This window comes from Patella vulgata, chromosome 6, assembly GCF_932274485.2.
Source record: "Patella vulgata chromosome 6, xgPatVulg1.2, whole genome shotgun sequence".
NCBI lineage: Eukaryota > Metazoa > Mollusca > Gastropoda > Patellidae > Patella > Patella vulgata.
In genome coordinates this window covers 16861563-16875149 of record NC_065884.2, presented here as the reverse complement: position 1 = coordinate 16875149, position 13587 = coordinate 16861563, and the positions used below count along the sequence as shown (strand labels likewise).

General features: G+C 39.4%; 1 long non-coding RNA gene across 1 annotated transcript in view; it reads right to left on the bottom strand.

The window, feature by feature from the left end:
• LOC126823687 (uncharacterized) overlaps positions 1-4199 on the bottom strand; it is a 69786-nt gene extending 65587 nt beyond the window's left edge. The window contains exon 1 of the long non-coding RNA XR_007681255.2: positions 3665-4199. This is a non-coding gene — a long non-coding RNA (uncharacterized LOC126823687). The remainder of the gene's footprint in view (positions 1-3664) is intronic.
• Between the last annotated feature and the right edge of the window lie 9388 nt (positions 4200-13587).

Genomic DNA, 13587 nt, shown 5'->3' with positions numbered 1-13587 from the left:
TAGGTATAATTTTTTTTTTACGTGTGGCGGGGTCCTCCTACACCAACTATTACGCAATAAACGGTAATTTAATAACAAGACAGCTTTATGGATAACATTCCTGGATATCGCTTTCACAAAATGCCCTTCAAAGATAATAAACGGTAATATTTAAAAAAAACCTGATTGATCCAAATAATTTTGAATTCGATAAATTCTAACGAAAGCTAATAAAATTTATGGCTATCTAAATTGAAAGGCTTATTATTTATTAAGACCCAGAAGAAATTAAATTTAGATTTATTTGGCCTAAATCCGTATTTTCATTCGATTTAAATAACGCGAAAATGATTACTCGTTATCTGGAGGAATTGAAACTTCAATAACCATCACTCATACCACCTATTTACTCGTTACATTCTGTGACAAGATCCATATTCATGTTGTTCTAGCCGACATTATTCAAAAATAATAACAGCTATTCCAGTGTGCTAATAGAATGCGCTGGGATGTTTTTTCTTAAAGTGCCTACTTAAAACATATTCTGATAAAAAGAAAACATTTGAATATTCATTAGTTGCCTTACTACTTGAATGTCCCGTGTTCGATCCCTGCATTGGCCGAGAAAGTCCATCGGTATTTTCCGGCGTGGTTCCCCTTGTCAGTGGGGCAGGACAGAGAGCCTGGCAAGGGACAACGTATAGTCGTTCGGATGAGACAAAACACCAAGGTCCGGTGTACACATTGGCATGTTTGTAAATGATCCCTTGACAGTTGGAATTCGATGTAAGAGTAGGCCGATGTCGTGGGCAATATTTCCCTCATAGCACACTGTATGGCTATAATGCCCGTCTTTATTACCCCAGTCGGAGCAGAACAGTAGGACGTTAAACCCCATTTCATTTCATTTCATTTCAAGACCGTGAGGTGTTCAGGCAAAAGACCCGAGAATATCCGAGCACCTGCCTCGAAAAACAATAAATAAGTTAGTCTAACAAAAAAGAAAAAAAAACATTTGTAAATCCATTTCGTCCCTATTGGTATACCGCAAAGAGAATACTGCAGTGGCGTAGTAGGCCTATCAGTGTGCTGTGGTCGGGTCAAACGTCACACTATTATACGACCTACAGAATCACCCCCAGCTCGAAAAGGAAAACACTTCAACGTGTAAATATGTTAGTCTAATAAAATGGAAAAGTCTTATTCCGGATTTTGGCGTCACACTCAATTCGCTAAAAACCGAACTGAATCTGAAATAACGTGTCTGCTTATTTTCCCGAATTCAATTTGGAGCAACTATTCCAAATCGGGTTCTTCGCAGTCGAAATTTGAGTGTGACGAGCTTGATTCTGATCAAAGGGTTTGGTTTATCGGAACCGAATAACTTTGCGCTATTGTTTACTTCTACTTCCGTTTTGTCGCTTGGAGGAAAACGTGTATATTTTCCAGGGTTTTTTCTGCTGTCATTGTCGGAGTTACGGTTTGGGGTAAGGCGTGGAGTCTTCTCCTTCTCCATCTTTGGAGAGGCGAAGATCTACAGGTGCAGCTGCAGGGAACGCAATTTACAGAAGACTGGCCGATCTTCTGAAAGCCCAGGGATGTAAGACAACGGTCGATCAGTGGCGGAATAAGACAAAAACCTGACGAAATCTTGATCGAGTAGGCTACCGGTAGTTATGCGCATTTATTGTGGCGCGGTTCAGTTTGAATTCAATTCAAATAATCTGTAATGTGGACTGAATTCGCATACAGTGTGAACCCATCTAAAGAAACCTTGACAATTAGAATTCGAATTAACAGTGATCCGTAGTGCCGTTGTCCGAGCACAACTTTCCCCGTAGCACACGGAATGGCGTATGCTCGTTTTCATTAGCCCAGTTGAAGCAGAACAGTAGAACATGCCCATTTAATTTTTTTCAAGCCTTTCCCCTTCCGTCGCGGAATAGCCCGCTTTTATCCGCATAGTAAAATATACATGTTCTTAGGCAGAGTTAACCATAATTACGGTCTAATAATTATCGTTGCTTATTTGATCATAGTGACCATGTGTTAGCGTTAATCAATTTTATTACACTAATAATCACACGGGACATTTCAAACGAGAATTTCATCTCTTAGAGCGTATTAATCATATATCATGGTAGCCCGAGTCAAGCCTGTTGACATTCCATGTAATATAAAATATCGATTACTGTATTGAAGAGGCAACACTTTACATATGTATAGGTCGAAGGGGAAGGGGACGTTAATCGAGATTCATACCGAGACATGCTGTTAATAAATCATTTAAATAAGAAAATCATAGATTGTCGAGACGAAGGTTTCTATTTTAAATAGCAGAGAAAGCAAACACGATGTGTGTTTATTATATAAGCAGCGCCGCTGAGATGAAGTCGATCATACACACTATCGCAACCGCTGGACCTGTTTTATAAAGAGAAGCCGGAATGGTTATTTACAGGTTCTTTGACATTGAAAGTCTGTCTTTGATATAAAGTGTTATAGACATTCTGAGCCATGGTGGCTCAGTGCGTAAGGCGCTGGCTCCTTCTTGGTTAGTGAGCTGCCGTACTACCCACTTCGCACTTTGTTTAATAAGCCTTGAAACACTGCATCGACGAACTAGTAAATAAACATCGTCATGCTTTTATAAAGACGAAAAGGAGAGAAAGAGAGAGAAATGGTGTTTAACGTCCACTCGACACAAACTAGGTCATTTCGGGACTAACATATGGTTTAATTTCATTTCACTAATTCGCTTGCGCGTAGGAGTCTTTAGCAATGGCGACCCTACTCCTTGTCGCGTACAACCGGGAATTCGAAACCACGCCAGTTGACTCAATGACAGACTTTATGATGCAGTGGGCACGTGCTAACCATTCGGCCATCCAACCCCCCGAGACGAAAGGGAAGTCTTAAGAGAAGAATCAGTATGGAGTGTGCTGATTTTCGGCTGTCGTCAATACCGTATTATGAACCATTTGATACAGTATTAGTTATGCTCTAATGCTGTTTGGCAGTAAAGCCTAATGCAGACCGATCTTGCAGCTGCATGAATACGATCTTGTCCAACAAGACCATAACAATGTGATCGCTACGCGTTCATAAAAAGGCCCACAGAAACTAGTCACGTCCAGTTGTTCGACTTGCACATGGACAGAAGATATAAAACGACATTCGGCCCCAGAATTACTGCCTTTGGCTGTAAAGGCGAAAAATCACAGTCGGCATGTTCTAGATCAATTTTCGGAACATCTTTGTTTTTGGCCAGCCGAAAGACCAAAGAAGCGTTGCAGTGTATGCCGAAACGTAAATCATTAGCAAATGTTTCGAGCAACTACTGATTGCTGGCAGTTGCGTCTAGTCGCTTCCAGCAAGTTCGGCCCATGCTGGGTTTGAATTTTTTTTTAAATATATCACCTATATAAGTCAGACGTCAACATAAATTTATAAAACTTCATTAATAAGTCTCTTGGACTCAGTCCCGATGTAAGTAGACCTAAAACAATATGGTTACTATTTGTTTACGTTGCATTGATTTGCTTGATTAATGTGAGTCACAATTACCTCCAGCCGATAGCATTAACTACGTATATTATTATTAATAGTAATATCATGGTACTTATCGTATATACAACAATAATAATAACAGCTACATAGATAAAATAAATTTATATCTACTTACAAATGGGTTGTGTAACGGTTAAAATTCTGCGGAATACTTGTTAGATTTTGTCCGGAACAGTCCACACGTACATTCATATCTTCCCGGCTGCACAGACATTTGGCAGGACATGGCATAGACATATTGACTTCATTCCCGCCAAAAACCGTATTGGCGAAGGGGTTATCATGCGAATTACTACCAAATATTTCAGCAATATTCACTAATAACACCACTGTCACCATCCAAAGAATCATGGGTCTCCAAACCGTTTCAGACATTTTAACTGTTAATGGTAAATAAAGATCCGTTATCAAAATCACAAAACATGTTAATAGCCCCCCCAAAAATTCCAAACCGGTGTGAGTCGGATAAGAAAAAAATAAATATCCTTTTAACTAAACTTGTTTCCTTCTAGAAATCTCGTCAATAAATCGCGATAATAACACCTGGTTGAGAGAAGCAGACGATATCCGCACTACAGCCTCTCTTTCGATCGTTGATCACGCTGAATGAGATAGCAGATAACGGTTGATACAGTCTGTAGAGAAATGGATGTTGGTCAATACATAATCTGAAGAAAAGAAAATAAGGAGACAAATTAACGTCATTATATCATGGCCAATGAATAAATAAGACTTAATTTTATTTGAAAAGCCTCTTTGATGAGGATATTAAGAGAACATTTCCTTCCTGCATTTAATTGACACCTGATGCTTGAAACAACGGCTTTTCTTTCAGGGTGTGTATGTATGTGGTGGGTCAGGGGAGGGGGTGGGGTGGGGTGTAACGCGAGCGCTTTAGATCATAAGGCCTGCTCAACCGTATGGGCTTTGACTGGGTCTTTCGGTATCCTTTCACAGTTAAAGACCCCTGTGCGCAATATTATTGAACCATATTAATTATGTTAGTCCCGAAATTGCCCAGTCTGTGTTGAGTGGACGTTAACCCTCCCCACCCCTCTCTCTCTATAGGTCCAAGGTTATATTCCGTTGTTTGCTGAGAAGGTTCCTCGGGATTTCCCCGTCTGATTTTCTAATGGCGCAGGACGGAGAGCGAATAAACGTGGCTAGCCGTTTGGATGGTGTACAAACCGAGGCACACCAGTGTACTCGTTGCACCTACAATAAATCTATTCGATGATGTTCGGGATAAATATACCTTAGGCGGCGCTAGTTTGTGTATAAAGTCTGTAGAGCATGTCAGCGGAGTTTTCCCCCTTGTCAGTGGTGCAGGGTGGAGGGCCTGGCAAGGGGCAGCATAATATAGTTGTTCGGATGAAACAAAAAACCGAGGTCCTGTTTATACAATGGTGTGCATGTAAAAGGACCCTTGATTTGGAATTCGATATAAGGGTAGGTCGCAGCGCCGCTACCCGGGCAAAATGTGACTCGTATGCCGTAAACCCGCCTTCATTAGCCCGCTCGGCGCGGATAATGGGACGTTAAACACCTATTTCATTTCATTTCAGGATGTCGGTAATGGTATTAACATGGTATACATACAGTATTTGGTAACAATTTCTGTAGTGTTTTCATGCAAACAGGATATCTCTTTGTAACTGATATAATAGGTTATAACGGCTTTGTTTTCATGCAAACAGCATTATCTCTTTGTAACTGATATAATAGGTTATAACGGCTCTGTTAACTATTACAATATAATTGTAAAACATATTGTTATTTATGTGTTTGTTCTGAAGTATTTCATAATTTATTGACTTTAATTTTTACGATGAGATCACGTCACTAATCCCATATGTCTGACTATATAATTACTGATAATCTATTTATTATTGCGACATTACATCTCGGGGGAGATCTTCATTATACCTGGCTTGTGAATGCATCCAAGCATTTCGTCACGAACAATATTTCTGTAAAACGAAGATAGCCTTTAATCAATGGGTAATATTTTTTGTGACTAATTTATGACTCGTTTATTAAAAAGCTCGATGACAGTGGCGCACCAAAGTTCAATGGGTATATATGAGAGAGAGAGAGAGAGAGAGAGAGAGAGAGGGGGACATTTGTTTCAAGAATTCGCTTGCTGTAGCAGTGGGAGGAAGCCGGGGGACTGGGAGAAAATTCCCAAATTCGGACAGGCGGCCCCAATTCTATTGACGTAGTGGCGGGGAATCGAAACCACGCGAATTGACTCAATGGACACCCAACCAGACTTTAGGAAAAGGGTAGTTTTCACTAACGCGTGATACTGCGGCTTATTTATTTGGAATGGAATGAATTAAGGTTTAACGTCTCGTCAACACAATATTTTTTGGGGGGACAAGGTTGTTTTATATCGTGTATCTAGTGTATACAAATAAAATGAAAAGTGTGTATGGGTGTGTATGTGTATTCGCTCACCACGCTTCGTCGCCACGCTCCAGCCCCACATGTGGTATCCAGTTAACCCGCATGACCCAGTGAATGTTTTAGGCCATCGAATTTGGACGAATTTAGACCGCGGTCGAATTTGGGTCCCGGGCGAATTTGGGCCCAGGGCGAATTTTGGCCCTGGGCGAATTGAGTTCATGGGGAATTTGGGCCCCCGGCGAAGCGTTAATTGTGGGCGAACATACATACATACGCCGCATTTGGTCTCCTGGCGAATTTGAACCAAGGACAACTTTGGCCCTTGGCGAATTTGGTCCCCGGGCAAATTGTGATGGGCAAACATATATACATACGGTGAATTTGGGACCCGGGAGAATTTGGGCCCTAGGCGAATTGGTCCCGGGTATCCTGCTAGTGATTACATATTATGCAATATGTGTTGTGCAATCCTGCCCAATACCGCAGTGTTTCCGCCTATTCATCTTCGAATTCAAGGGGGTTGGTGTTCGAATGGTTAACGCGTGCGAATTTGATCAGAAGTCTGCCATTGAGTCAAGTGGCGTGGTTTCGATTCCAGGTTTGTACGTACCAAGGAATAGGGTCGCCTGTCCAACGTCGTGGGTTTTCTCCGGCTCCTCCAGTTTCCATCCACTGCTAAAGCCCCCTACGCGCAAGCGAATTATTGAAATAAAATTGAACCATTTGTTAGTCCCGAAATGACCTAGTTTGTGACGAATAAACGTTAAACCCCGATTACGGGAATCAAACTCGGGACATTCTACTCCGAGGGGTCAGTTCTCTACATCTTGACTATCACAACCGTCTCTTCTAGATTTAGAAAACTTAAACATCTTTTACAAATTCTGTATCAACAGAAATAGCCAGTGTCCTACCACTCAACTATCACAACCGGGTGGTGGGGGTGGGGTGGATGGCCGAATGGTTAGCACGTGCGCACTGTATCATTCGGTCTGTCATTGATTCAACTGGCGGGGTTTCGATTCCCGGTTGTACGTGACAAGGAGTAGGGTCGCCTATCCAACCTCGTGGGTTTTCTCCGGGTCCTCCCACTACTAAAAACCCCTACGCGCAAGCGAATTATTGAAATAAAATTGAACAATGTGTTAATCCCGAAATGACATAGTTTGTGTCGAGTCCCATCTCTTTCTCTCTCTCTCTCTCTCTCTCTCTCTCTCTCTCTCTCTCACACACACACACACACACACGCACACACTATTACCGCCGCCACTCCTAGATTTAGAAAGCTTAAAAATCTGACAAATTCTGTATAAATAAATGATTTATATATATTATCATCTTTATAGCTTCCTAGAACCAGTATTACCATGTAGGTAAAGTGATTTAAGATCGCCATCTTTATTTAATTATTCTATTAGCGATTTTAAAATAACTTGCAAAACATTTTCCTTTACTTAACAATCAAACCAGGCTTTATAAATCATACCCTGATGTTGCTTTCAAAAAATAATTGTAGTTGAATTTCTTTTTCCTTCGAACTTTAAAGATGGTTTTATGTACATCAGTTTCATTCTATTTCAAGATTCTTTAAATAATATGTAATGTCAAACTGGTGAAATTAGATCGTAAATTCAACAAAAACCCAAGTAAAAAACCCATACAAACATAATTAGATTATAAAGTTTGCTTGTAAGTATGTTATTCCATAAATGAAATGAAACATCTGAACGTCTAGACACCGATCATGGCCAGGCTGTTCATCGTGCAAGAATAACAAGGAGAAACAAAGCCAGAGAATCCCCTTATTCATTGAGCCACCCTTAATTCTATAAAATGAAATTAAATGAAATGACGTCATACTTTTCTACTGCAAATGGGCTTATCAAGACGGAAATTCAATGAAATGTGGATTAACGTCATATTATTATCTTTCTGTGCGGGTGGGGCTAATGAAAACGGGTGTACGCCATACAGTAGGCCTGTATTTCGAATTCCAACTGTCAACATGTACACGAGACTTATGTTTTTCTCACATCTGAATGACCACGTCCTGCTCCCTAGCGATAGGGAATGCAGGCTGGAAATTTATGGGTAACCAGAGCTCTTAGTTAGTTAACCAGCGCCTTATTCATAGAGAGACTTCGGCTCCCCAATTCCACAAAGAAAACATATCCATTTTGATATAATCATTCAGATTTGGTAATTAATTAAATTCTTCTAAAACAGGGCACACAATTTCCAATATAAATATCCACGGATTCTGAACGCAATACACAAAACAGTTCTGTTAAAATTGAAACTTGTGTAAATTTCTTTATAAATTTATTGCAAATCAGACCATTTACTTTTAGTGTTTTGAAAGGTGACAATTTAATACATACGGCCTCTTATTTCGAATTGCAGTTGCCAAGGGTTTTTTTTATGCGCACAGGTTGTCCGTCCAATACGAAAAACTAGATCGTTTACAAAGGTGAACCACTGGGGAAAATCCCGATAAAATTTCCTTGCCAACACCGGGATCAAACCTGGGATCCCCGTAGCGTGGGCCTTAGACACTGAGCTACCACTACTCCCCTGTCACACGAGAAAACACAAACTTATACACAACATAACTTGTCAGCTACGTCAACTTCCCGAAAGTAATCCTAAGAGCAATGACGATTTCGAAACGCTAACATTTAGTTTATTCATTATTTGTATCCAAACATTTCAAGGAAGTAATTATTATTCCAGGATGATTATTAATACCCGCGAGTAGAACTGACAAATTCTTTATTCTAAGCAAGATCTCCCAACGGGTAATCTGTGAAATCATATCATTAATCAGATCCACATGTAAATTCCCTAGAAAATGGCCTGACCGAGCGAAATTACGTGAATGCTAATAGTTTTGTTGTATATATAAAACCCACTATCTCCATATCAGATTGTGAGTTATAAATATTCACATTGATTTTCGTGAATAATTCACAATTTGTTAGATAACATGTTTATTTAATAATTTATAAAATGAAATGAGATTTAACACACGCCATGCAGCGTATTATGAGGGAAACTTTGCCCGGACAGCGGCGCTACGACCGACTCTTTAATTAGTGACTATCTGCTTAATTTTATAGAATTGAATGTATGTTTATTTTATATGTTGTTGATGCTGGTTAAATATTAATAAGGATGTTGGCAATGCCTTAATATAAATGATCTGTACATGTATTTAAGTGGACGGGCAGATCAGTTCTCATAGATCAGAGCGGTACACAACCGCGGTTTCAATTCCCTGTCCAACGACGTGGGTTATCTCCGGGTCCTTCGGTTTCGAGTCCCCAGTTGTACGTGACAAGGATTAGGATCGCCTGTCCAACCTCGTGGGTTTTCGCCGGGTCCTCCGGTTTCCCCCCACTGCTAAAGACCCCTACGCGCAAGCGAATTATTGAAATAAAATTGAACAATGTGTTAGTCCCGAAATGACCTAGTTTGTGTCGAGTCGACGTTAAACCCCATTTCTCTCTCTCTCTTCGGTTTCGACCCACTGCTAAATAAAATTGAACAATAATAAATATACCCCGACTGGTGAATAAACAGAATTCAAATTAATCCACAGAGAAAAATATAAGCTGACCAATTTAGAAAAAGTCATGAGCCAATTATATTTTTTCCCCAAAATAAGAATTAATACTACAGTACCCATTCGAACAGAAAACTGTAGTAACCCGATTCTCAAACTACAGAATGTAGGAAATTCTACAGATATAGAATGTCCTATAAAAATTCTATAGAATACTACAGTATTTTCCTATATACATTGTCGCATAAGACAGTAGGAAAAACTATAGTTACTTCACTACAGAAGCCGTTATTTCATACAGGTCCCCCAAAATTCCGTAGAATACTATAGAATTCCATCCTATAGAAAAATCTGAAAACCCCTAAATACCGAAAAATCACTAAATACCGGACTCCAAACCCCCAGGCTTTCGGTAGACCACGCTTGTATTGGCTCATTTGGGCGCACAACTCCTAGTAGGGCCTACCGAGGTCCGATCTGAGCCTCCATTGAGCTAGAGTCTATACAGATGATATCCATGGATTCATATTTGTCAATTATGAAAGTTTCGAGTGTAAATGTATTTCACAAGTTCTAAGTTTAAAAATAATCATTACAGAGATTATTTGAAATACATTTACGACTATGTATCCCAAAAGCCATGTCTCAGGACGTCCTCCCTGCCCATGCGATGCCACAGCCATCCACCTCATTGGAATTAATGTGCCAATTGCAAATACTGTTTATCATCAGCAATAGACACCAACCAAAGTAGAAGAAGAAACTGAAGACCTCGGCAGCGACAATGATGATGCCATTAAATCCTAGGACTGCCTAAAGCGAAAGAAGAAATTGGTCGACATTTGTGATGCATACATGTAGTCGTCGTAAATGCAATTCAGATTATCTTCGCAACGATTCTGTTTAAACTTTCAACTAGTGAAATGCATCACCATACCACAGAAGTTGCCAGACATAGAGTCTTCGATGTAAAAACGGATCACATTACCATTTCTCAATGAATGAGAGAACTTAAATTCTTAACAAATGGATAAATCGTAATGGTGCAAATGTATAGGAGATGAAATCTGTTAAATCCAGTATAATCAATTCCAGATGCCCCATGGTATTGTTTATGGGATGGGGGTGGAGGGTCGGATAAGCTAAGAAAGATATATTCTCTAAAGATTGTGTCATTTTTAGCATTATCATTAGCATCATATGTATTTATAGTCACGGTCACCCAGAACCTCCTAGTCTTCAACGTACGGAGGGTCTGTGACCGTTGTCAATATTTGACGAAAAGTTCCATTGCCCGGGCGTAACCGGGAGTTTTTTTTTATGTGGTAGATTATCCAGTATCTTAATTGGCCATGTCAAGTAAGAGTTGCGCCCCTTCCCGCAATGAATCCCATAATTCTTGCATTAATATAAACAAACATGAATCGTGACGACGAATTAGGAGTAATTTTACAATAAAAATCCTTTAAGAGTTTTGGATATTAAACTGGCAATGCAGTCAAATGAATTTTCTGCAATGTCATTCTTAAATTAATTCCGTGGGCGTCAACATCTTGTTTTAGGATTAGTTACCTCCTTTAGACTTTGTTTATGATGGTGGAAAAGGCCGGATAACCTAGCCAATGACCTATTATTCTCAAACGCTGACAACGCATCCAGACTAATATTAGTGTATTTGTACATGAAAACAATGAATTTAACTACATTTATGGTGTTTTAGGGTTAAATTCTTTGACATTCTAGATTCTTGGTCTGTTAATTAACTTACTGCTGAGTTCTACACATGGTAAATTGACCACCCGGTAGATTCAAGATCCGATTAATTTCAGTTGCCCTAAAAACTATTACACTTTGCTATTATAAGCCAATTAAATAAAGGGAAAAATTGGGGACTGTCCTGTTTCGTTCTGAATCAATCATTTTCAATATTCATTTTTGAGGTTATTTTCAAGATCAGCGACTATGAAAACCTTATAAAGGTCATATTACAAGACATATCAAACCGAAAATTGACGATTATCTCAAAAATCGACCATTGTAAGGAAATTCTGGTCGCCATTTTGAATTTTCCCCATCTTAGATGTTTGAAACTCTTTGTTTAGGTTAATTGTAAGTTATTAATACTAAAAACCCTTCAAATCAGATATTACAAGGAATATCAAACAGTGAAATGACTATTATCTGACAAATCGACCATTTTAGCAAATTTTGGCCGCCATTTTGAATTTCCGCCATCTTTGATTTGGGACACTCATATTAGAGATTATTTTTTTATGATCAATGTTTCTGATATCTAGTACATCTTTTATTTTAAAACAGATAGTATTGATTAAACATCATGTATCATATACCAGAAGATGCAGAATTTTATTAGGAATATTTTGAGCCATATTACATATCGATATGAAAGTTTCCCTGACTCGCACTATTTCAAACAAAAACAAAAGGGCGGGCATATTAAAAGATGGCCACCAAACTGACATTTGGCAAAGTGACCCGGAAGTCAATCAACCAATTTAGGATACTTTAGACCTAAGGCTAACTGAAAATCGTGGTCAGATCTATTCATCAAATTAGTAACGAAAATCTATCTGTCACTGGACTAAATTAGTATGTATGTTCAATGAGGATTTGCATACTTATTTAATTGAATTGAACTTGTGTATTTTATTATAAAAATAGATTTAACTATTTTACACACAAAATTACTTGCATTTCAAATATGGTGAAATAACTTTAATAAAATTGACGCGTTGATGGATATAATATTGCTGACGTATTAATAGGTTTTATTGTATGTAATTCTATCGCAGCTTTAAGGATGACTAATATTAAGGCGCAATGCTCTCGTACAATATGGGGATAATCACACTATGATTATTACAGATTATACTGCCATTATTCCTCAAAGCAGGGTGTGTTAAATAATACAGACCCATGATTAAATATGGGAGAGTTTATATTTGGATCGGTGAGTAAGGCGATGAAGAGTTAACTAGGAGGTCCCGAGTTCGATCCCTGTGTAAGCTTAAAAGTTCCTCAGTGGTGTAGTCTAGTTGATCGGATGGGGCGAAAACTGAACCCGTGATAGTTCGAATAAGAGTAGAACGTAGCACCGATTTCAGGGCAAAACATTTTCCCTCGTTGAAGACTGCAAAACGTATGCCAGTCTCCAGTAGCCCAGTTGATGGAGAAAAAAAGGACGTTAAACCCCATTTCAATTCAATTTTCAGGCCAGTTTGAATTTCCACACGCCGAGTTAGATACCAAGCCTATCCAAATATTCCCAGTAGAAAAATGTATAAAAATGACCTCCCCAACCGACCTTCAGAAGTTAATACCATTACTATATGCTTATGGTGAGATTAGGATAAAGAGTGATTGTAAAATGTACTTAAATGAACAAATTACTTTAATAAGAAAGACGGTCATTCTATCCTATTTCGTCATTAAATTAGATATTAATTAATTAATTAGAAGCAGGTGTTTATAATCTTTGAAAAGTTGTCCTTTGAACAAGCTGAGAACTCTTCTTTCATGAATGCCAACAAATTCAGAGAGCTACCGAGTGGGGTCTGTGGGGTTGATCAATGTAGCGGCTCCTCTTGCTGTACCAAGATTTTGGAACACCACAGGACCCACTCTCTAGTTCAGGCCGATTCCACCCCAAACCATTATGCTTGCCCCCCACCCCCCAATGAGTCTCGTTCCATGACACATTGGTCAGAATAACGCTGGCCACGTCGACGCCATATTCTGGTCCTGCCATCTGCAGGTGATACGCAATACCGACTCTCATCTGTGAACAGAAGAGTTCTCTATTGCCTGTGTCGCCAGTTCTGGTGTTGTTGGGTAAACTGTAGACGTTCACCTCTATCGATCCACAGTAAGGTCTAGGGCAATGGATGTTCTTTTTGGTGAGACGTTGGCGCACTGCATCGGTACTGATGGGTCTTTCGTGTGTTCCCACTGTCTCATATGCCTTTGTGAAGGGATTCTGCACGCGTTGTTGGACAGCATGGCGATCTTGTCGCTTGTAACCGTTGGTCTGCCAGTTCGGCAGC